This window comes from Ambystoma mexicanum, chromosome 6q (assembly GCF_040938575.1).
Source record: "Ambystoma mexicanum isolate Mex_15411 chromosome 6q, UKY_AmexF1_1, whole genome shotgun sequence".
NCBI classification, from domain to species: Eukaryota; Metazoa; Chordata; class Amphibia; order Caudata; family Ambystomatidae; genus Ambystoma; species Ambystoma mexicanum.
The window spans coordinates 1,301,120,528-1,301,144,246 of record NC_090937.1 but is presented as its reverse complement, the minus strand read 5'-3'; the positions used below and the strand labels follow the sequence as shown (position 1 = coordinate 1,301,144,246).

Here is a 23,719-nt window from a genome sequence, read left to right as displayed (position 1 = left end):
TCTTACTAGGCCAGGTTTCATTCAGATCGCGCGGGAAGAGGGGAAGGGGAAGTGAAAGGGAGAGGGGAAAAGTGCAGTATAGGGGTAGTAGAATAACCAGATAAATAATAAAGGGCCATCTGGTGGCAAGTGCAGACAAGTGCTGGGAAGAGGGCTGAAGGGATACAGACACAGTCCTGCAGTGCAGGGGTTGCCAGGGAGGCAGTGCAGGGGGAGAGTGGCTGGGCCAGGGACCAAGATCAGTGAGAGTGGCCCAGTTGCAGATTCAGCGCAGTTTCAGTCAGGAATTTAGCAGGGGAGAGGAGGAGAGAAAGCAGAAGGAAAGAGGAAGATTTTGAGGTGCTTCCGGAACCGGAGATGGTTCTCATCAAGTTTCAGGGAGGCAGGAAGGCTGTTCCAGAGGGAGGCCCCTGCCGCAGAGAGAGATCTATCCCCAACTCATTGCTTGGAGAAGCGGCTGACCCTGATGAAGTTGGAGGCGGATGAGCGAAGAGCTCGAGAGGGAAGATATTTAGGAAGAGAGAGTTTAAGGTATTTTGGCCCCAGAAGGCCTTGTGGACAATGCAGAGGGTTTTGAACTTAATCCTCGCAGCCACTGGGAGCCAGTGCAGAGATTTCAGTCCTGGAGAGGTGCGGTCCCTGGGCTTGAGGCCAAGGACAAGTCTCGCAGTCCTGTTCTGGATGAGGTGCAGAGGGCGGAGAGTAGAGGCAGGCAGATTTAGATGGAGGCTATTACAGTAGTCCAGCTTAGAGAACCAGGGCTCTGGAGACAGTGAGCTTCTGGGGGAAGGAGAGGAAAGGAAGAATACCTCTGATGAGGTGCAGCTGGAAAGTGTGACTTCTTAGAGACGTCAGATATGTGAGGAGAGAAGATATGTGAGGAGAGGAGTGGTGTGTGGAGTCGAAGATGACCCCGAGGTTTTTTGCCTTGCAGATAGGAGCAGGCAGAGGTCCAAGAGAGGCCGGCCAGAGAGCTGCAGGGAAGGAGGGAGTGGGTTTGTTTGGAGGTTGTAAGTTATAATAAAATATAAACAAGGTAAGTAAATAGTGTTTTAGACCAACCAACACAACATAGAAAACATAAGCAACACTTTTACAGGTGACTGCTTCAATAATAGTGACAGTTCCACTGTTTAAATAGTAGTAGCTTGTACCAACAATTGTTAGTTTTCCAGCACAGTGTCTGGCATGGATTCACATGCTCATGAATATTCCCCGTCGTCAGGCTGGGCATCCTCAGTAAAAGAAAAAACAGTTTCACTTTAAAACTGGATTTCTCCTCTAAACCAATCACTGTCCTCTGGGTCATACTGCCCCCATCCAATGACAGTCCTCTCCCTAAACCCCGCTTCTGGCAGCCATCTTCAGATTTGTATAACGCGCTTCAGTTTTGGGAGTCCTCATGTTGCTCTCCGAGCTATTTTGTAGAAGTTTTCCGTGGTAAGTCATATTTTTGTTCCATCTGAGCCCTTGTGCTCCTATCTTTATCTGCCGGCAACTGGGATCCATTGTCGGTTAAGTTGAGTGCCCCTCAAGGGCGGTTGTTCGTTGAAGTTTCTGGGAAGGCCGTCTTGGGTCTACTTTGCACCCTCTAACCATGACTGGAGGAGAAAAAGGAGGGGAGGACGCAAAGCGGGCCAAGGAATATCTTCATGGTGGACAAACATCAAAAATATCTGTACGGCCTGCACCCTAACCACAACGAGGATGGGTGTGAGATATGCCTGGCCTTCTCGTAGAAAACAAAGAAAGACAGGTATAGCAGGCTGGCGTCATGGCTCAAGTCGAGCAAGGCCCTTTGTCTGAGCAGAGCAGGGTAATGCCTCACCCAGGAACAGTCGGTCCAAGGAGCGGTCTCCCTCCGGGAGGAGGTCAAAGTCCTTTGAGGATGCCTTATCCGTAGGGGTCCAAGATAAGGCCAAGAACCGCAAGGCCGATTCCGCCGGGTTCACTGCTGATGCGGGTCCCAGGTCGGATAGATCGCCATCACCGTCCGTCTCCTCAGCCAACCTGCCATCGGGTTCCTCCTCAAAGAGGAAGTCCTCCACCCCAGCCAAGTTATGGGACAAATTGGAGAAACGAAGGCCAGAGGAAGAGAAGGCATCACAGCAGGCTGACCAGGCGCAGCCAAAGACTCTGACGGCTTCGTTGACATGCTCTGGTGGTCCCTACAGCACCCAGAGTATCCCTGCCTCCCCGGTGCGAGACAGCCTTCTCCACCATGTCGGGACCCGACTCCACCACCGGATCCGGATACACACACGGACACTGCCACAACGACCATGCGGACCGACGCAGATGAGGACTGCACCTGGACACCCCTCATAGAGGCTCTCCGCCAGATGAGGTGGGAAGATTCCACTTGATGATCTCCATTGCCTCCAAACTATTCCAGCTGGTGCAGAGGAAACCCAAAAGGACGGTTTCCTATACCAGCAACGGGAGACCAGGAGGATTTTCATGTTGGTAACCTTTTTGGATGACGTTTGGGAGGAAGGGCCGGCTCTCGAAAAAACCCTGCAATGCTCCACCCAAACGGAACAGGTTGGTGAAGAAGTACAGGGTGCCAGACTCCGCACCCAAGTACTTGAGGTCACCGCTGTCGCCGGATTCTGGTACAAGCTGGGCCCTATCCTCGAATTCCTTCCCGATGACCAGAAAACGGAGGCCCTCTTCCAAGAGGAGGTGGTGTCGGACCATGCCATTACGGTGGCAGTGGAGATTGCCGACACAGGCTTCCGACAGATGGGGGGAACAGTGTTTGCCTTTGTCGGCAGGGATGGTTGAAAGCCACTAACTTTTGCCAGGACGTCCATGGAAAGGTCCTGTTGGGGAAGGCGGTTGACAAATCCCTTCAAGCCATAAAGACAGACACAGAAACAACACGTTCCCTTGACATGCTGCAGCAGCATCGCTCGTCGCCTTTTCGCTCCTCTGGGAGAAAATCGAGCAGATCTGTTGGGGAGAATTCTCAGAAATGTGCCAATTCCTCTCTACCTTAGAGACCCCCAGCGCTTCTGCTGGACTATAGGACTTTTTCATTTCTTACCTGGAGAGAGACCTTTTCCCACTCATGTATTTTCCTGTGATTTGAAATCTGTGTTTCTTCTATCTATCCATATTGGTTTTTGTATTGCGCAATATCTCCGAAGGCCTCAGCATGCTCACATGGACAAACGCCACAAGAAACATATGATCTGATAGTTTGCTATGATAGTTTATTTATATAGTGCCTATACACAATGTGTTTCAAAGCGCTTAAAGGCAAGGGAGGGAACAAGGGAAAATACAATTACATTCTTACAGGCCATGAACAGTAAGGATGTGAAATTAACTATCGTTCTCGGCCTGACGACTTTTCAGATAGTGCAAGAGCTAAGACCTAGATAAGGAAGGGAGGGGGAGAGTGGGAAGGAAATGGAAAGACAGGCGACTACCGTACTAGGCCTGACGACATTTCTGGTAGAGCCAGAGAAAACCAAAAGGTGAGGGAGAGGGGTGCAGAAAGGGAGGGGAGGAACAAAACAAGCGACTATCATACTAGGCCTGACGATATTTCAGATGGTCTTGGAGGGGTGGTGGGAAGGAAAAAAACAGTAATGGGTGGGTGGAGGAAACAGAGGAGGTTGCTATCCTATTAGGTCCAGGGACAATTCTGATAGAGTAAGTGCATATAAGAAGTAAGGGGAGGAGATAGGAAAAGGGAGAAGGGAAAGGAGGAGGGAACATAGTAAGCAGTCAAAAAGAGTGGAGAAGCAAGAGTGAAGAGCGAATACAATTGCAGAAGTCAGTAGTAACACAGAATGTTGCAAGCCAGGATACAAGATGAAGACGGGAACAGCATGAATACAATTGCAGAAGTCAGTAGTAACACAGAATGTTGCAAGCCAGGATACAAGATGAAGACAGGAACAGCATGGATACAATTGCAGAAGTCAGTAGTAACACAGAATGTTGCAAGCCAGGATACAAGATGAAGATGGGAACAGCATGAATCAGGGCCACCATGAGTACAAGATGCAAAGGAAGTCCAGCATGAGAGTTGTGAAAGAGTGATGCACCGTGAATGAATGAAGTCCATAAAAGTCAAATCCAGCATTGCCTAAAAGACTGTGATGGTGAAACCAGAATGTAACGGGACAGACTCCTGCAGAAGTAGGCTGGAGGAGGTTGAGGGGGGTCGAGCAAACCGATAGACGGCGGTAGTAAGTTCCAGGTCTTAGGAGCCCAGAAGCTGAAATTAATACTACCGACTCTATTGAGGAGTTGGCGAGGTTGTAACATATCGATGTTACTGTTCGATTGCAAATATCTCCTAATAGTTGCTTTCTGCATTTTGTCAGAGGTATTTGGGAGCCATCCCGGACAAGCATTTGAAGACAATTACAGCACTTTAGAATCTGATAAGTTGTCCGACTGGGAGCCAATGCAGACTCCTCCTCTCAGCCGAGACCTTTGACTATTTGCTTAAACCATTGACTGCTCTAACAGCTCCATTTTGAATAGTTTGCAGCTTGCTTATGTTAGACTTAGAAGTACCCATCATCAAGCTATTGCAATAGTCGAGTTTAGAATTGACAATAGCACCAGCTATTATAGCCAAGTTGGGCTTGGATAAATAAGGGCGAATATGACCGAGGAGGTTAGAGAAGAAAGCACACGTTCATTTGAGATATGATGCATGTCTTTTGAACGAAAGATGAGCGTTCATATAGACACCCAGGGTTTTTACATGATCAGAAACCTTAATGATACTGTTGTTAATTTTAATACTATGGTACTTATCCTTACGAAGTTTTACAGGGTAATTCATGGAATAAATGTGCGCCGAAAAGGGGAGCGCAAGCGTGAAAATCGCAAGCGCATGCGTGCTAAAGCCGTGCACGCAGCCTTTCATCGATTCATGGAATGGTCTGCGCTTGTGAAACCTGGGATGTGCGCCAAATCCCTCGGTGGTGTACACAGGTGCAAACGTCACTAAACAGCGTGCGTGACGCACACAGGGAAATCGTGTAGCGCACACAAGAAAAGTGGCGTAACGCGGGGTGTAACATGCGGAATGGCGAACAACGCGTGAAAATTTGGGCGTTATGGGGGAAGTACAGGAGATAAATGCTTGCAACGCCCACACGCGCGCTAACAACATGTATTCATGGAATCGAACAGGTGAAAGCCGTGCGCCAATAAAGACGCACTAATCCGGAAACACGTACGCCAGCAGGAAGCAGGCGTAAGCGGCGCTGCACAGCATAAAAGTGCGCACAAACAAGCTCATACGCTACCATGAATATAACATTCCTCGCAGCACTGGTCGTGGGACACCGCAGGAGGAGGAGGAGGATAGCCAGGCCACGCATTTTATTACCCAGGACCAGCCTTTTTGGGATGCCCGATGACCAGGTTTATGGGAGGTACAGGTTTCCACCGCACATAATACTAGAACTGGTCACGGAGTTGGTGGATGACCTCACATCACCCACCCTGTGCTTCCATGCACTGAGCCACTTGGAAAAGGTGCTCAATGTACTGCAGTTCTTGGCTACTCGGTCATTTCAGCGGACAAGTGCCATAGTCGAGGGGTGTCTCACAGGCCACGCAGTCACGCTGCCTACACCAGGTGTTGGCCATCATGACTGCATGCCCCCCAGTCCGCAGGCACATATACACTTCCCCAAAGTGCTAGTTGCCATTGATTGCACCCATGTGGCTCTACGTCCTCCCACGGCCACTGAGCACATCTATCGAAACCGCAAGCACTGACATTCCATCAACGTGCAGGTTGTATGTGATGCCAAGGGAATCATCACCTCAGTATATGCCAACTATCCATAATCCAGCCATGATGGTTTCATATTCAGAATGTCGCCCCTAAACCGGGACCTGGAAGCTGGGCGGCATGGCGACACATGGCTAATTGGTGAGTATAAATGCTTCTGCACATGCATGCATGTCAGTGACTGGGAAATGTTAAAACCCCACTAATGACAACCATTATCACCTCCCCAGGGGACAATGCCTACCCTATGAGCACCTATATGCCAATTCGGAACCCCACCACACCACCCGAGGTAAGATACAACACAGCCCATATTGCAACCCGGGGCATAGTGGAGCGCACATTCAGAGTACTCAAGTCACGCTTTCGCTCCCTTGACTGCTCTGGTGGACAGCTGCTATATGTGCCCCCAGCAGCGTGCAGGATCATAGTGGCAGCATGTGTCCTGCACAACGTTACAACCCGGCGGGGCGTGCCAGTGGACATGGTTCCCCCACATCCCCAACCACATGCACGCCTGCTGTGCATGGGAGGTGAAAGGGCACGTGGTGAGGCAACCCGTACCCAGCTTGTGGCAAATTACCTCACCTAAAATCCCACCCCTGCGGAGTGCACACAGGCTGGCACATGCCAGCTGACAATCAATGATGATGACAAAAGACACAGGCAACTGTCACAACCATACCAGCTTGAGATTGTTCACTTGGAAGTGCTACATTCTATGCATCCCTAGCTACTTAGACATCCAATACTGTCAGAAAAAGCCATACATTGATGCAGCATGAAGGACTACCCCCTTGCAAAATACCACATCAAAATAGTGGCATGTCACCCAACCACTCCCCATCTCAGCTACCCAACACACCATGGCATGCAATGTGAAAGCAACCAAATGAATGCACTACATATGACACAAGTGTCACAAAGTGCACTGTCCCAAATGGAAACGGGCCACAGACGATTTGCTCTCAGTAATGAATAAAAAACAACACACATGAACAAATACTTACCAGCAAGACGAAACATCAGTACAGATCAAACAGTGCCAATATATGACAGTCAAAAATTCAAGTAGTGCAAGTGTCACAACCCGACTAAGGCAGCACATCGACCCCTTCCAACTGCAGAGTGTTGCTGGTAGGCAAATGTGCCAGTGTACTGCATACAACATGAACTGCATCTGCAAAGGAGACGGGCTTGTTAAGACATGAAGAAGGTGCATGTATATAAGGAAAAAGACATGGATGTAAAACCATATATAAATCCACCATGCAGTGGAGAATTGAACAATCCCCACTACGGATGTATGCACAGTTTTGACTACAGACTGCCCACACAACTTATGTCACTGTCACTTGGTCACACCCTTTGCGAGCCCAAGGAAAGGAGAAGCAGGAAGGGTGTGTGTGTGTGTGTGTGTGTGTGTGTGTGTGTGTGTGTGTGTGTGTGTGTGTGTGTGTGTGTGTGTGTGTGTGTGTGCAACACGATTTAAAATAAAAGTAAAAATAAAAAAAATAAATATGGCCATTTGTGGACCAGGGGGGAGGGGGGCCACGCAGGAGGGACGAGGTACAGGGTGCACCCCAACACCCACATGCGTGGATGTTGAGAAAAAAAACCTCCATGGGCTCATGGCCTGCACGGCTACGCTACAGTGAGAGAACTGCCGTTGCTGTCATCACCCTCTGGTGCTACATCAGGTGGCCGTGATATGGGAGGCAGACCACGCAAAGCCCTGGCATGCTCCTCCATGGCAGCAAGCATACGGGTGTGAAAGGTTTGGTTCTGCAGGATGATAGTACGGAGATCCCCATGCAGCACCTCACGAGTAGCGTGCATTTCTGCCTACATGGCCTCGCGTGATGCCCGGATCTCCTGACTGGTTGCCTGGAGCTCAGCTGAGAGTGTGCGTGTCAGCTGCTGTTCTGACCTTGTACTCCGGGACACCAAGCTCACAGAGTATCTCTGAGGGACCTGTGTTCTAACCACAGGGCTTCCCTGTGGGCCTGTGAGACTACAGATTCCAGTCCAGCCCGTCTGTCCCTGTCGGACGCCAACATGTCCTCCCTGTGTGATTGGCAAATGGACTCTATTGCCTGCTGCTGGAGCTCCACCTGCCTTTCAGGGGGAGAAGGAAGTGGCCACCCTATCCATGGCCTGAGCCATCATTTCACACAATGCCCCCTGTTGTGCTGCTATAGTGTAGATTGAGTTCTCCCACACAGTATTGCCTGGTGGCGCACAGCCACTGCGTTGGCGGGCACCACACCTGTTTGGGGCAAGGTGATGTGCACCTTGCTGTGCTGGCACTGCCTGAGGCTGCAGGACTGCATTCCTCCTTTGATCTGCTGGCTCAGGAACAGTAGCAAATATTGTGGAGTGTGACCTTGCATCCGAAACCGCCACAGGCAGACTTTCCAACACTGAATGCCCCATAGAGCGGTCTACCCCCAGTGCAGGTGGGTTGGACAGAACAGCATCCCTGCCAGAAACTCACCTGCAACGGAAAATATGTCTCAATGACCGATTCAACACCCGATTCATAGAGGTCTCCGGAGGTGTACCCAGACACACCCGTGGACAGAATGGTCTGCATGAGTAATGGGTTTTCACCCACCACTACCCCACGTCCTCCACTGATGGCCGGTTGTGGCTGAGAGTACTCCTGGCTCTGCGCCATCTCCTCCTCCTCAACAGCATCAAGTGCCTCATCACCTGCAAAAACATGAAAGAAAAGTAATGAAAACAGGCACGAGAACCATAGCACTCACGCGTAGTCATGACGAGGCATACATTCAGTACATAAATGACACGTCACACATGACTAACTCTGGCATGCATGCACTGTCAATGAGTTGGAAGGGGAGACAAAAAGCAGACACTGAGGACTCCAATATGGAAAAGCAACACATGTGCTGCATGCTGGATAGCACTGGCATCACACATTAGCCTGAGAGTGGCATGGACAATCCACATACATGACACATGCCAGCACACAGATGGCACGTAGCATAGCCATGGCAGATTTGACAAGGACACCCAGATGGTAGCAAATCAGTAGTCACCAATCCATGTGAGATGACATCATAAAATAAAACATGCAAAATAGTGTGACAAAACACGCATGAGCCACAGGTTGCAACAAAGCCAGTGTTGACTGATGCAGCCACATGGATACATCAATGGTTGGTCACTTCGACATGACAGAAGACAATTGTCATGTTCAACATTCAAACAGGGCCCCAAAATGATAGTGTGCAGGCCATGTGTAGGTGCACATTACGCAATCAGCCTGATTGGTAAAATCATTCCCATAATAAGGTAAGAAATGTGGGCCATTGTGGGGTGTACTCTGACTGAAGAATGTCACATTTGGGGCAGTACGGCACAAAAATGTGTGGTAGAAATGCTAATTTCATCAGGCAGAATGAACAGGAAAACAGTATGAACAATGATTCGGCAAGATGACAGTTGAAGGGCAAGTGCAGTAATCAGGTGCAAATTGTCAACTGCGGTCAGAAGGGATACTGTGAAACCGATACCCAAGGCCGGGGAATGGTTTGGAGGGACCACATGGGTGACCCATAGCAGTCAGGACTACACAGCCTCACCTGGCACTCAATCCGAACACTTCACCCAAGCAACATACACATGGATTGCACACATGCATGGGCAGTCAATGGACATTGCTTCAAGATCTGGTAGGTCTCCCACGCCTTGATCCTCTGTGATGAAGGCTCCAGCGATACCCATGTTTAGTGAGTTGTTCCTTCTCTGGTGGAGACCCACCGCCAGTCACCAGAGTACAGGCATGATTGGAAGCCAACTTGTTCTTTGCTCTGCTTTTCAGGTCTTTCCACCGCTTAGAGCAATCTGCTGTACGCCTCACAAATCCAAGGGAACTAATGTGGTCCGCGATGGTTGCCAGGGGGCCCTACCTTGAGCAGTCGTTGTCTTGCACCCTGCAGTCACCACCATTTCGCGGCCATGGTCCGACACATAGCCCACAAGTGCGTCTAGTTCTGCATCATTGAAACTAGGCTTTCTTGACGTGCTGGAGTGGGTAGCCGTGTCTGGGGTCCCAGCCTGTACCGCAAGAGCACCCTTCTTCCTCTTGGAAGGTGGTGCGGACCCTGAGAGGCTTACGCCGCTCTGGTTGGTAGGGGCTGAAGCGCAGGTGGACTGGGCACTGGAAGTAGCCAAAGGCACGATGACCAAAGGTCTCACTGCAGGCATTGGCTGCTGGGCGATGTTGGCAGGACCAACCTCTGTGTGATGGACTTGGACGAACACTGTCCCCGCTGGGAGACTCAGAGCTGGGGTGGATTGGGCTGCAGCTGCCCCAGCAGCCTCCTCACCCTGGCTACTTTGGGCAGCAGATGACATTGCTGCCCCTGATCCACGTGGCCTGGTGACAGCAACTTTCATCTCCACACGTGGCTTTGACTTGGTGACACGGAAGTCAGCCTGGGAGTCATCCTGTGCCTGTTCGGTTGACAATATGGGCATGGTTAACTAGGGCTGAGCTGGGATGGTGTCAGCTTCATCTCCCTGACCCATGGGGGGGGCATAGGTGTCTCTGATTGGTCCTCCACACACTGGCCTCTTGGGCCACCCTGCACATCCTGGCCACGTCCCCTACCCCGCCCACCTCTTTGAGGTCGGCCACCTTTGCCTCCCTTACTGCTTGGTCGCCTCCCAACCATGGCACTGATGTTTTTGTGCGAATGGGAGGTGCAGTAAACAATTGGCCTGGGCAATTGGGGTAAAGGGGGTAGGGTACTAGATGGAATACGTACCCTAGTGCTCTAGCAAGGCTGTCTGCGACCCCTGGGGGAAGATGACGGGTCACGCAACGCTCAGACACCCCGAAAACCGCATTGAACGTGCACGCGACCCCTGTTAGACCACGTGCGTGGAATAAAGAACCCGCACTACGCTGTGGCACCCAGAAACACAAAAATAAGCGTACACGTGGTACACGCAGGCTACCATGACCTCTGAATGGGTACGCAACACATGGGGGCAACCACAGTTGATAAATATGTGCGCGACTCACCGTCTGCCTGGCAAAAGAACGTGAAAAAGATGCGCGTTGGCAACCCCCCCGCCAAAAGAAGAATTGAACGCTGTCTCTATACAGGGAGTACGAACTGGAATCGTTGTGAAGTAATCGCATGTGAACCGACAAGAAGTACAAGAATCACCTGCTTGCTCTCCACGAAAAGCACGTACAAGAAAATGGCGTCCTACGCATACCTTTTAACCCAGCCCACACGTGCAATGTCACTTACGTGCGTACGCGCTAAGTGCTTTTACTCCAATTACACGCAGTGACACCCAGATGTGCAGTTTTTGCACGTGTACAATCAACATGCACTCGTGGTGAGGGAAACGCCCTTGCGCGCAACGTCACAGACGTGCTTACGCACTAAGGGCCTTTCCTCGAATTACATGCTGATATGCAGTTTTTTCACGTGCCAAATCACTCCGTATCAAGCTGGGCACGCAACAACACACACAAGACCACGCTCCTGCCCAGGAGGCCATTTTCCTGTCCCCCGCCCCCCCGAGCCCCGAGCATGCTCTCACCTGCCATCTATTGCTGCCTGTCTGCCTGCTGGCCACGTGCCCTGCTGTTTGGTGCCTGCACGTCAGCCATCTGCAGGGGTCCAGTTGCTGTGACCACCCCTGCTGGAACAGAAGACTCCCGACTGGGATTCCATCGCTCCATAGCCCAGCCCTAGGACCCAGTTGCCCACCCACACCTGCCTCGGGGGTTGCCATGTCGGACACAACACCATCTGGCACCAGTGGCAACCCCCCAGCAGAGAGGCAGAGGGCTACCAGCTTCAGTGCCAATGAAGTTGGTATCCTGGTGGAGCGAGTCCTGGGGTAGTAGGATGCCCTCTTTGGAAGTTTGCGCGCCGACAATGAAGGACGGAAGAGGATCTGGATGGACATTGTGGCTGCCATCAACGTGGAGGGGGTGGCAGTCCGCGACATTCAACACGTCCGGAAGCGCTGGGAGGACTTCAGGTCCAGGACCCTCAACAAGGGCCGGCACCTCTTGAATGCAGCGGATGCTGAGGGGTGCCGGGTCCGCCTAACCAACAACTAGATGAGGGTCCTGGAACGTATACACCCAGCGCTCCACCTTCAGGTCCTTGAGAGGCAGACCCGTCCGGAGTCGAGCGGTAAGTGTACATGCGTACTGATTGGACGCTGTGCATGTTGAGGTGTGTCAGGAGTGTGCAGGTTGCACATATGTCTTTGTAGGCCCATGTATGGATGTGTATGTACAGGGACATGAGCCTGCCACATGTGAGTCCTGTCATGTGTGAGACACATCAATGGTGTATGTGTTGGAATGCATGTTTGGGTGCACACATTTAAATTTCTGTGTATGTACTATGGCATGGTTGTGGTGTCACACATGGATGCTGGTTCCACCTGCATGTATCTGCACTATGTACATGTGCGTGTGTATTTAAGTGTGCAACTGTGATACACGATGGATGCATGTGACACTGACATGTAGGAGGCTGATTGGCAGATGTGACCTGGATGGCGATGATATCACTGACAGGTGGTTGAGATGTACAGATGCATGTATGTCTGGTGGCGTGTGTGCATGTGTTCTGCACTCCCCGTGTTGCATGTGGCGTCAGACTAACCTTTGGCTGCTCATGCTGTTTGTATATGGATGGTGCTGCCTGGTGCAACATTCCTGTTGATTTGCTCATGTGTGTGAGTTGAAATGGTGTGTAGGGGAGTGTGATGCCATGTGTGAAGTTGGACACTGCCACTCATGTGCAACTGTCATGTGTGTATCAGACCATTGTACAGTGCCCTGATGCCTGTGTTATATCTCTCCCTGTCTACAGTGTCAACTGATGAAGAAAGTGGAGACGGTGCTGTGGAGCAAAGCGGCAGGGATCGCACCGCCAGCCGGAGACGCAAGGTGTCATCTCATGTTGTCATCTCATCTGGGAGTGAGGAGTCTGGTGCCGCGTTCGTGGCCGCAGCTGCCGAGGGTAGGTCCAAGAGGCAGAGGTCGGAGGTGGACTCCTCTGCAGCAGAAGGGATAGCTGAGACCCCACAAGGTCCAATGGAGGAAGATGGCATGGAGTCATCCAGGTTGGTGGGGGGTTTGGTTGAGGAGGAGGCCGTGGAAGGGACACACTCGGGGTCTGGAGTGGGGGATTCCACTGGTGCTAGTGGTGCAGTCTAGGGGGTGGGACAGGAGGCAGCACAGGCCGCCACGGAGGTGCCTGTTTGTAATCCTGTCCCCGATCCTGTGACTGCATCATCCTGAACCAGCAGGGATGCCTTCGTCCAGACCCCTTTTCAGAGAGGGGATGAGCGCACAACAACTGGCCTTCCTCTCCCTGCGGACATGGCAATGGGGGACCGTATTCAGCCTGTCCTGGCTCGGATGGCGTTGCGTCAACGGGGTATGCGAGATGACCTGCAGGGTTTTCATGAAGACTCTGCACGGTATCTCGGATGCCTCTTTGACCGCGCCGACCTACTAGGACGGGTCACCAGTGCTGGATTCCTCCGTGTGCTGGACCTTGTAACAATCCCCTCCTCAACTGAACCCCCTATGCGCCAGTCGTCCTCCGTGCCATCTTCCAGCCCAAGTTTCACCTGGGTACCCTGTGGAGCTGCCTCTGACCCAGCTGCCACGCTGGTGGAGGACACATCCCTGCCACAGTCGGGAGTCGGAGGTCCAGCAGCGGTGGCCACCCCAACAACTGGACCCAGCAGGACGACGACGTGCAGGCATCAACAGGCAGGGCACATCCACGGCAGCAGCAGGCTCAAGGTGGGAGCGATGATGGCTCGGGGCCATCAACATCAGAGGGCCAGGCATCGGCAGGAGGACCCTGGATTGGGAGTGTCTTCCGTGTGGCAGCGGTTGGCCCAGCAAATAGATGCAGAGCGTCGGCGGGCGGAAGAGACACGGCTCACTATGGTCAGGGCGGAGAACTCCATGCGCAGGGCGCTGAGGCGGGCTGAGTGCCTCGAGGCAATTTGCAGGGAGTTGGACGTGGACATGGCTTTATCCCTGCGAAACCTCTGGGCCATGGAGCAGGCCCACCTCCAGGATGTAGAACGGGAGTTCGATGATGCCCTGGCCCGTGAAATCAACAAGTGAGCCGTAGGACTTGCCCGCCGCCATTGTATATAGTTAATTAATGTTAGGTTTCCTTTCGATTTACCTTTCATTTGGGGCGCTTGGACAATGCCCCACCTTTTTGTATATAGTTGTTCATTAGGTAGGGTTTTTTGTAGGTTTCCTTTCAATAGTTGGGCTCATGGGCCCTGGATTTGTACTTTGTATATAGTTGAACACTGGATTTCACTTCATTATTTTTTTATTTTACCATGGATCAATGGATTTCTTATTTCAAACCTTTGGATTTGGTTTGAGGGATGGACACTTTGGACCCATGTTAATTCGGATTAATTTGGATTCTGCTTTCACACATTTTTTCTATTATTTTGGACCTGCAGCATTTTGTTTATTTCCATTATTGTGTGATTTAATTTCATTACCTTGCTTTTGTGTTTAATACATTTTTATTTCATACTTCAATGTGTGGTATTCTCTCATTGGTTTCATGCATGTCACGATGTGGGTTTTCTCACTCACTTGCACCCATTGTGTGTTGGTGACGGACATGTATTGATGTGCATGCTTGCCATTTGGGATGTATCATGTGATGGGGATTTCAATGTGGCATGGATGTAATACTTGGTTGTGTGTTTGGACTGGGGTGCCGTGGGGTGGAATTTGGGTGGCCATAAGGGCCATGATTGTGGATCGTGTTGACGTGTTGGGGGTAGGGGGGCATGATTCGGGGCCTGCTGGCAGGTGCCTGTCACTATTGGGTGGGTGGGGGTGCAGGGGGATGTTAGGCAGAAACCTGTGGAGTTCCCTTAGGGACCACTGCAAAACGTTTAAGACTACAGGTGTTAGCAGTAAACCCAATTGGTAGCAGTCTGTACCACCCAGATTTACCTGGTAGCTGTGGCTGAGCAGTCAGACTTCTCTCAAGAAGAGTTGGGCAGTATATAGAGTATACACAATAAGGTTAGAAATACATTAGTACAAGTAAACACTGACCAGAGCTTGTGTATAAAAGTATATAATTATTTATTTAAAAACACACTTGTAAAACAATACACTGGCACTAATATGTCAAGCAAGTTCAAACAGTCACTAGAAATAAAATTGTTTGACAATTCTTAGGTTAAGACACCACTTATTTAGCAAAACAGAGGTGAGCGTGTAACCATAGATGGCGCTCTAATAATTTGTTTAAAAAGGGAGAGAAAAGGCAGAATAGGAAAATCACACAGTACCAACACTTTTAAGAACCCACAGCAAGTCAAGAAAGGCAGGGTCTACTGTAGAGCAAAAAGGTCATAGGCCAGGCCAACTCTTGGAGAGAGCAAGGCGGAATGTGCCCAAGATCACACAGTGGAAATGCACTCAGTCTTTGCACAAAAGTCAAGAGGTTGGATCAAGTTAGAAAGGTAATGTTAACAGGTCCGAGGTCATCCCAGGATAGAGAGTCAAGGATTTACGGGACACCTTGGACAGTCTGTTGCAAGGGAGACCAGGCAGGACACAGTACCTGAAATGGTAAGGAAGCTCCAGCGGGGGCAGTTGTTCCTGGCAGCGGGTGCAAGTCAGGGCTTCGTCCAGGGGAAGTGAAGATCTCGACGTGGAGGAAAGCTGGAGGTCGTTGCACTGCCAGGGAAGAAACCAGCCGCGGAGTTTCCCGGTTAAAAGGTACTAGCCTTTTATTCGCGGTAGTGGTGAAGTGTGTTTATCCGGCCGCTGGGGTGCTTGGCACGGGCGATTCGACCACAAGACGATCCAGGAAGGTGAAAAAGGCTAACTGGTTGGTCCCACCAGCTCAAAGGGAAGAAGACTCTCCTGGAAGAAGATCTTCTCTGTCGTCAGGGAAGTGGTGAGTTTCGTACAGCAGGGCTCCACCGGTGGTGTCGTCGTCGTAGATGGCTCAGCTTCTCCCCTCTTCGGATTCTTTAGGTCCTGTGGCGACTTCTAAAGTTCCAGTCCCCAAAGCCCTGCTTTTATACAGAAAACCCCCATTCATCAGCCTAGCTGTCACTCAAACATGCTAAGTGGTGAGCCGGGCGGCTCACCACTGGGCCAATCACACAAGAGTGCGACTTGAGTTGCCAAGGCAACTCAGTCCAGGGTGCCTATTCCCCCCCTCCCACACATCCTGTAGACCCAGACAGAGTGGCACCACATTTGGAGGCTTCTGTGCAGAAGCCCGCCAAAAGTGGAACAAAGGGCTCGACTTGGGTTAGGGTTTCAGAGGCGGACACAAACGCCATTTTAAAACTGAGACCTGGCTAAAAGACCCAACCGGGGAACAAATATTAAATAAATAACCCAGCGGTGTCTTTAACATTGCACTAAAAAGTAGTGCGTTTAAAATGAATGGGAAAATCCCATAGGAAATAATCCGGTGGAATATTTTGCGTGGTATCCACTGCCACCAGCCAGAAACTCGACAAGGGGGACTGGACAGTGCCCCCTTGGAAAACAGACCCAAGGGCAATCGAATTACCGCTACCAGTACTTCCACAATATGATGGTTTGTACTGGTTCTGTTCACAATTTAAGACTAGTAATGTCAATGGTGATTTTACATGCCCTGTGAGACAGTAGTCAGACCCAGGGTATGGAGTCTGTTTGGGGGTCATTGACACCCCTGTGTTACTGCACTGAGGGTGCTGTGTAACGCACTTACCAAAAACGCATGAAGCCCTATGGAGTAAAAGACCCCATAGCCCATAAAACACATTACAAAATCAAAGGACATTCTCAAATCATGCCTAAGAGTGGGAGAAAAAGAGTCTCACTCTTAGCAGGAGAATAAAATAAACCCCAAAAATCCAGCAAAGCTGCTGGGGGACTCACTAGGTTTGGGAAATTAGCCTTTACAAAGAATTCTCCCTAACAGGGGACATGAGTCGGGGCCTGCTAGCAGGTGCCCTATCACTGCTGGGTGGGTGGGGGGGGGACATGTGTGAAGTCTCCCAGGTGCATGGTGGCATGCGGCCTGCCTGCGGGGCATGCCCCGGAGTGATAGGCTCCCGGCGGGGCATGGTCAGGGGGTTAGGGACACACCAGGGAGGGACCACACTGCCAAATTATGTGTGGAACTCCCTGCGCACCCCTCAGAACACACGTACCCCTCTCGCGCTAGTGAAAAGATGTGTAAAACTTCCCACGCACCCCCGAAACACAGGTAGCCCGCTCGAACAAGTCCTATCGCGTGTAAAACTTCCTGCGCACACCCAAAATAAATGTACCCTGCTCGCACAAGCCCTATCGCGTGTGATACTTCCCGCGCACCCCCGAAATACACATACCCAGCTCACACAAGCCCTATCGCATGTAAAACATCCACGCACCCCCGAAATACACGTACCCTGCTCGCACAAGCCCTATCGCGTGTGATACTTCCTGCGCACCCCCGAAATACACATACCCAGCTCACACAAGCCCTATCGTATGTAAAACATCCTGTGCACCCTCGAAATACACTGCACAGGCCCTGTCAACTGGTGCAGGGTTAGCGCGGCCCTTTGCGCTGCATTGGGGATTTCAATGCCTTTTCCTTGCGCAAGGGGCGTTCTTGGGGGCGTAACTGCCGCAGCAGGATGTTCTCTGCGCCAGCGCTCAAAATGGCTTTGAAATTCCAAGGCTCCCTCTCTGCGCTGCTCGCGTGCGCTGCCTCTGCGCTGAAATCTATGTATTACCCCGGAAGTCTTTGGGGTGGATACCAATTATGATTAGCTCCGTTTTAGCTTCATTAAGAGCCAGTGAGTTTGATGCCATCCAGCTTTGTATCGCTGAAAAAACATCTCTTACTCTACAGGCATCTTGGTCATAGTCTCCGGATAGCGTGAACACCAGCTTGGTGTCATCAGCATAATTTGTAAATCTGACGCCCATGGATCGCAGCATATCGCATAAAAGTTTAGCAGAAGATATTAAACAGAAGTGGCGACAAACAAGAGACCTGAGGGACACCACATAGAAGTGGGATGATTAAGGAGGGGGAAGTTCCCCTTGATGACTGCAGCAGATCTAGAGCCTAAAAAAGATTTGAACCAGTCTGCTGCGGCCTGGGAGCATCTACCTACTGAGATGTCTTTCGGCTAAAAGCTCATCGTTGATCAAGTCAAATGCCGAAGAAAGGTCCAGCAAGAGAAGGAGTGCAGGATTTCCATTCTCTATAATGGACACAATGTTGTTCTGAATGTCCAGAAGGGCTGTCTCGGTGCTGTGGTTGGCCCACAACCCAGACTCTTCTTCAGCAAGAATATTATTACTTTCTACAAATTTCTGGTATTCATAAGTAATCTTGTCAATCTTCAATAAGAACGGTACATTGATAATAGGTCTGAAATTACCAGGTATCGTGGGATCAAGATTCTCTTTCTTTAATAGGGGAGTGATCCAGGCTTCTTTGAGGTTGTTAGGTATGTACGATTCGTCAAAAGACTGATTGACAAAAGGTGTGACCCAAGGGGCCAAAGTAGCAGAAAATTCTTTAAAGAGTTTTGCATGAAAGTCATCGCCTTTACAGGAAGATGGTTTCAATTTATGAATAATATCCAGATCTTCCAATTATGATACTCTTTAAACGAAAACATTCCCAACTGTGGTTTGATGCCAGGTTCCAGATTCTCTGGTGTCACAGGGAGATTGAAAAAATATTCAATTGCTCTTTGATAGCCTGTTGGTGTTTGTCGGTTTTGCTATTAAAACCATCATGAATGACTTGACACCAAGCATTGCTTTCTTGTGACTGATTGGTAACCAAAGGGTTCTTTAATTCTTCCAGAATAGAGAAGATTTCCTTGCTATGAGATTTGGCCTGATTAATTCTGTCATTAAAATGGTTTGTTGTGGCATCAAACATGGTTTGTTTATAGCTTTTACAGCCTGTTTATAACACTTTAAATTTTCAGTAGACATAACTTTTCTACAGCATCTTTGTGCAGTTCGTTTAATACATCTCGCTGTCAAAATATGTCAAATGCTGTTATTAACTAACCTTAACATTTTGGTAAATTCATCAAGAGGGAAGTGTTTTTGTAAGGGGGGAAGAAGGGGAATAACCAATTCCTTAAATGCAGTATGCGTCACATGTTTCTGGTTACGCAAGTCTTCAAAGGAATGTTTTTATTCTTGATGCGAGTTACTGGTCCTTGTGTCACACACTCAAAATTAATGAGGTAGTGATCAGTCCAGATACATTCCGTAATGGCAGAAATACTGGTTTGTACATTTTTCGTAACAATCCAGTGCAATATATTGCCATCTTTGTGGGTGGCACTACACATTTGTTGTTGGAACCCAGTGGATTCCAATGACCGGAATAAGTCCGAGGAGACTTAATCAAGAGGATTATTATACCAATGGTTAAAATCTCCAAGAATAAGACAAGAGGTCGAGTCTTTGGATATATTGCCAATAGTGGCCAATAGTTGTTCTTCAAACCCAGTGGGTACTCTAGGGGAACGGTATATCATTAGTATGCTGATAGAGGATGTAGCTTTAATATTAAATTTTGCCATGAGAGCTTCACAATTATCTGGATTAGGCAGGTTAGTGACATGCAATTTCAGATTTTGTTTGAAAATAATAGCCACTTCCCCACCTCTTCCATTATCTCGCATGGTTTGAGCAGTTAGGTAGCCCACAGGGGTAGCGAGAAGCATGGCATGGTGTGTGGATTCAGACATCCATGTTTCTGTGAGAAATATGGTATCGAGATCCAGTTTCTGTATTTTATCTGCAATTTCCACTGAATGCTTAACAAGAGAGTGAGTATTTAAAAGACAGCACTTTAATTTTGGGGGATTTATGTGTAATATGGGATCATAGTTGCCTATGTTAATAACAGGACAAGGAGCAGGGGTGGCTGGAGTGGATTGAGGAATACTGGGTCTCGTACTACCGGGCTCCTTACTCCTCACCTTTCCAGGAACAATAATATGTTCAAGGATAGGGTGGGATTTTATCAGGGGTTCCCTCACATTTTCTGCGGGAAGAGAAGTGGGTGTAACGGTTGCCGCAGGAAAGTGGACAGTGTACATCCGACTGGTTAACCGTGACTCATGCTGGCGACAATGACTAGATTGAGTCATATCCATACATAGAGCACTTCTTACCTCGGGCGAGTGTTTTGCCTTTTTAATGGCGTCCAGAACTTCTTGTAGACCCATATCTTAACAGTGTAGACACACATGTCGAGTGAATTTACGAACTTGAGGGACTTGAAGTACGCTGGGACTTGTAGTTCCTGACACAATCAGTCTTTAACAACCTGGTACGACGCAAGGTTGGTACACAGAGAATGACAGAAGTGTCTACTGGCACTGGCTGAGACAGTGTGGCAGCAGATTAAACACACTCATTTTATATGCCAAATACGTAGTTAAAAGCAGTTTTGACCAATATTGGATTTTTTTAAAAATCCAAATACAATAGAGTATCATGCAAGGAGTGCACAGGGTAGGGAAATAAAATCGAAAGGGAGAGCCGACGAACAGCGCTTCCTACTAAAAAACAAACATCCTAATAAAATGTGGCTTTAGAGTCTGACAAACTTCATAGGCATCATCTTTACATTTTGTCACACAGCACCTTCAGTGCAGTGACACAGGGAAGTCTCTTAGATTTCCCAAAGGTTTTAATACCTTCTCTTGGATAAACTACTGTTTCCAAGAGCAGTGAAGTGAAATTGACTTTACTTACATTTGTAACTTTCTAGACCCAGCACACACTCTTACCATAGGGTGCTGGAGGGGTTACTTGGTATCCCCTGTGTCTAGTTTCTCATGTGACAATTTAATGTTAACCTTTCTACAATTAATGGCTGGTGGCAGTGGTTCACATTTTACTACCATTGAATGTTTTTACTGCGGGCTCCGTTCACGGGTGTAGTAAGGCACTGATGGGTGCCCATTTTGTCAAAATGGCCCCGGTCGTCTTTTTTCACCATTTCTTGCTGGAAAGGTCCTTCTTGAGATTTATTCTGCGCACTAAACCAGTACTGGTCCCTTTGTACGTTTTGTCTTTGGCGGGATTCACAAGTGAAGCCTGCCTCTAGCTCCAGTATGTCTGGCAGGGGCAGGAAGTGAGGAAGGTGCCTGAAAGTCCCTGTGCTTAATCCCATTGGTTACAGGGATGCACCCATAGGGGATTAGCCGGCTGGCTGTCTGGCGAGGACAGCCACCTTGCTTTGTAATTGACAGCTAGGCTGGAATGAATGGGAATAACCTGCATAAAAGGCAAGGCTTTTTGGGTTGGAAGGCAGTCGGCCACTGGACGTAGGGATCCAAAGAAGAACTTGGAAGAGATGCCTGCTGCAACTCCTGGACCGTTGGTTTTCCCTGTGAAGCCCTGCTGCTATGCTGAAGCTCCAAATGTGCCTCGACTAGAGAAGCCCTGCAAGGACGACTTCTCCCCTTGAGTTGGTGGGACCAATCAACTCCAAAGTGAACTCGTTTGGACATCCTCTCAGAGCTGGCTGTACTTCTGCTGCCACTGGAACCAAAGTGCCAGGGAGAGGAACACCAAAGGAGTGCATCGCTTTTAAGACCGAGATAGGCCTGTGCTGAAGGAAGATCCCCCGGACTCCCTTGAAGCAGGACTGACCAAGCCTGAGCCACCTCAACAGAGTGCTGGACCCCAGATGTGAGGAAAGTCCAGAGTAGTATCCGTGAGACCGCGGTGGTGCTATTTGCTGAGACGCGAGGAGCTGAAACCGCCAAGTGCCGCTCAATAGAAGTGTCCTTTTCTGCCGGTGACCGTCCCATTGCAGTCCAGGAGTATCCAGACGTCGTCCCTCTTGTTCCCACGACTGAGGCCCAGGAACAAAAGGATCTGCAGAGCTGTAAAGGAACTAAAGCCAGGCTGGAACCATTTCTTCTAACCAAAGGTACTGTAGAGTTTGAGCGGTCTTACCTCTTGTTGTAGCCTTACTTTATCTCAGTTGAGACATGTTTTGTTTGTTTCTGTAGAGTTGCTTACATCTTCTACCTCTCACAACCCTTCCAGCTTGTGGCCCTACATCGATTATACTTTTTCTACAAAGGCTTCTAAAATATTGTGCAAGACTTTTACTTCCCTAGAAGAGCTGCTTCAGCTCACCTAGACTTTTGCCCATTTGACATTGGCTGGCCTAGCTCCCTGAATAACTTCTGTCTTCTAACATTGTATTTTACCTTTCCTTCCAGGAAGCGGTTAATGTACTCTGCATTGGGGGTTCAAAAGTACTTACGTGCGTCAGAATAATTGTGTGATCTCTTGTATTCTATAACCCTTTTCTTTGACATGCTTTTCAGTATTGCTTGAAATGTAAGTGATATATTAATGTCCACAGTCTCCTAACTATTTAAGTCACCTGAGTGTTTATGAATAGTCTGTGTGCCATCCCAATGTGTATTTGCTGATTTAGAGAAACTAAGAGTGTGTATTTTGGAGTGTATTTGTGTGTTACCTCCCTACTTCTGAAGAAGGCTTGTTCAAACTGACTGTTAAATTAATAATTGTTTAATCAAGAAACCTTCATTATAAGTGTTTATTTGGATGCTTGTCACTGTGAATCTCTGTGTAACCAACCTACTGCTCACATTGAACCCTCTTAAGGTAAGCCTGGCTCTTCAGCCACACTACCAACCCGTGTAGTGCAGACTTATACCAAATGTTGGGTTCCTTTTGCCAGGAGTTCAAGGTTGCTGTAATGCACCCAAAGGATACTGCCCAAATCTTGCCTAACATCATCGAAGGGATACTCCACATTGTACAGGCAACCTCCCGGAACCTCCACGCAGGAAGCCTACAGGGGTCGCTCCCAGGCCTATGGTAGCAGAGGTCAGGGTAGGCCGTCGGCACCCAAGCAAACCGGAACCGGCCAAGATATCGGGCCCCCACTCGTGCACCCTGGCAGGAGGCCGGCTGATGAGATTTGTCAGCGAGTGGAAGATCACCACTGACAAATGTGTGCTGGGCACTCTCGCCCAGGGACTCACCTTGGCGTTCCAATGCAGGTATCCACGTTTTCCATCGACTCACCGTCAGGAGCAGCACATCCCTCGGCTCCTAGAAGAGGTGAGAGCCATGTCACGAAAAGGGGCAATGGAGCTTGTTCCCCAGCAGCTATGGGGCTCCGGAGTCTATTCCAGATACTTTCTGGTCAGAAAGAAAATGGGTGGAGGTGGGGTGGCGGGGGTTGCAGTCACGTCCTATAACATGTCGTCTGAACAAGTACTTGAAGTTCCGAAAATTTGGGATGGTCACTTTGCAACACGTGCTCCGCAAACGTGTTAACTTTGTGAGACTCGGCGTGACTCGTGTGTTCATCTCTACGATGTCTTTCTCTTGGACTCCTCTGACTCCGCGGTCTGGATTCAACACCTGCCAGGACTGCAAGTTGAAGATGTCGCTCACCGACCCCCATCGCTTTTGTTTGTGGTGCCTGGGCGAGTCGCACGACACCGACGACTGCTCGAAATGCCAGTCGCTGCCTGCCAAGACATTGCAGAAGGAGAAGCTCCAGGTAGGTAGAGACTCTAAGCCTGTTAAGTCCCGGACTTCCAAGTCCAAGGGGGTTTCCACCGACGACTCGAGATGGAGTCCCGGGGATCTCGGTCCCAGAGCGGTTCTCGCCAATCCTCCTCGTCCCAGCACTCTAGGAAGCGCCGTCATCGGTTGCCTTCCCCGTCCTCCTCGGAGGATGGTGCCTCGAGGAAGGTTACGTGCCCTACGAAGTCCTCGACTCCGGGTAATTTGGGCAGCGTTTAAACAATCCATGTTGCCGATTTTTCAATCGCAGGGCACCGGTCCGTTCGCACCTTCTGACGAAGCCG

The 23,719-nt window shown here is 49.6% G+C and overlaps 1 protein-coding gene across 2 annotated transcripts in view; it reads left to right on the top strand.

Moving 5' to 3' along the window:
• Window positions 1–23,719, top strand: part of NCAPG (non-SMC condensin I complex subunit G) — an 859,779-nt gene that overhangs the window by 565,506 nt on the left and 270,554 nt on the right. The window lies entirely within an intron of this gene.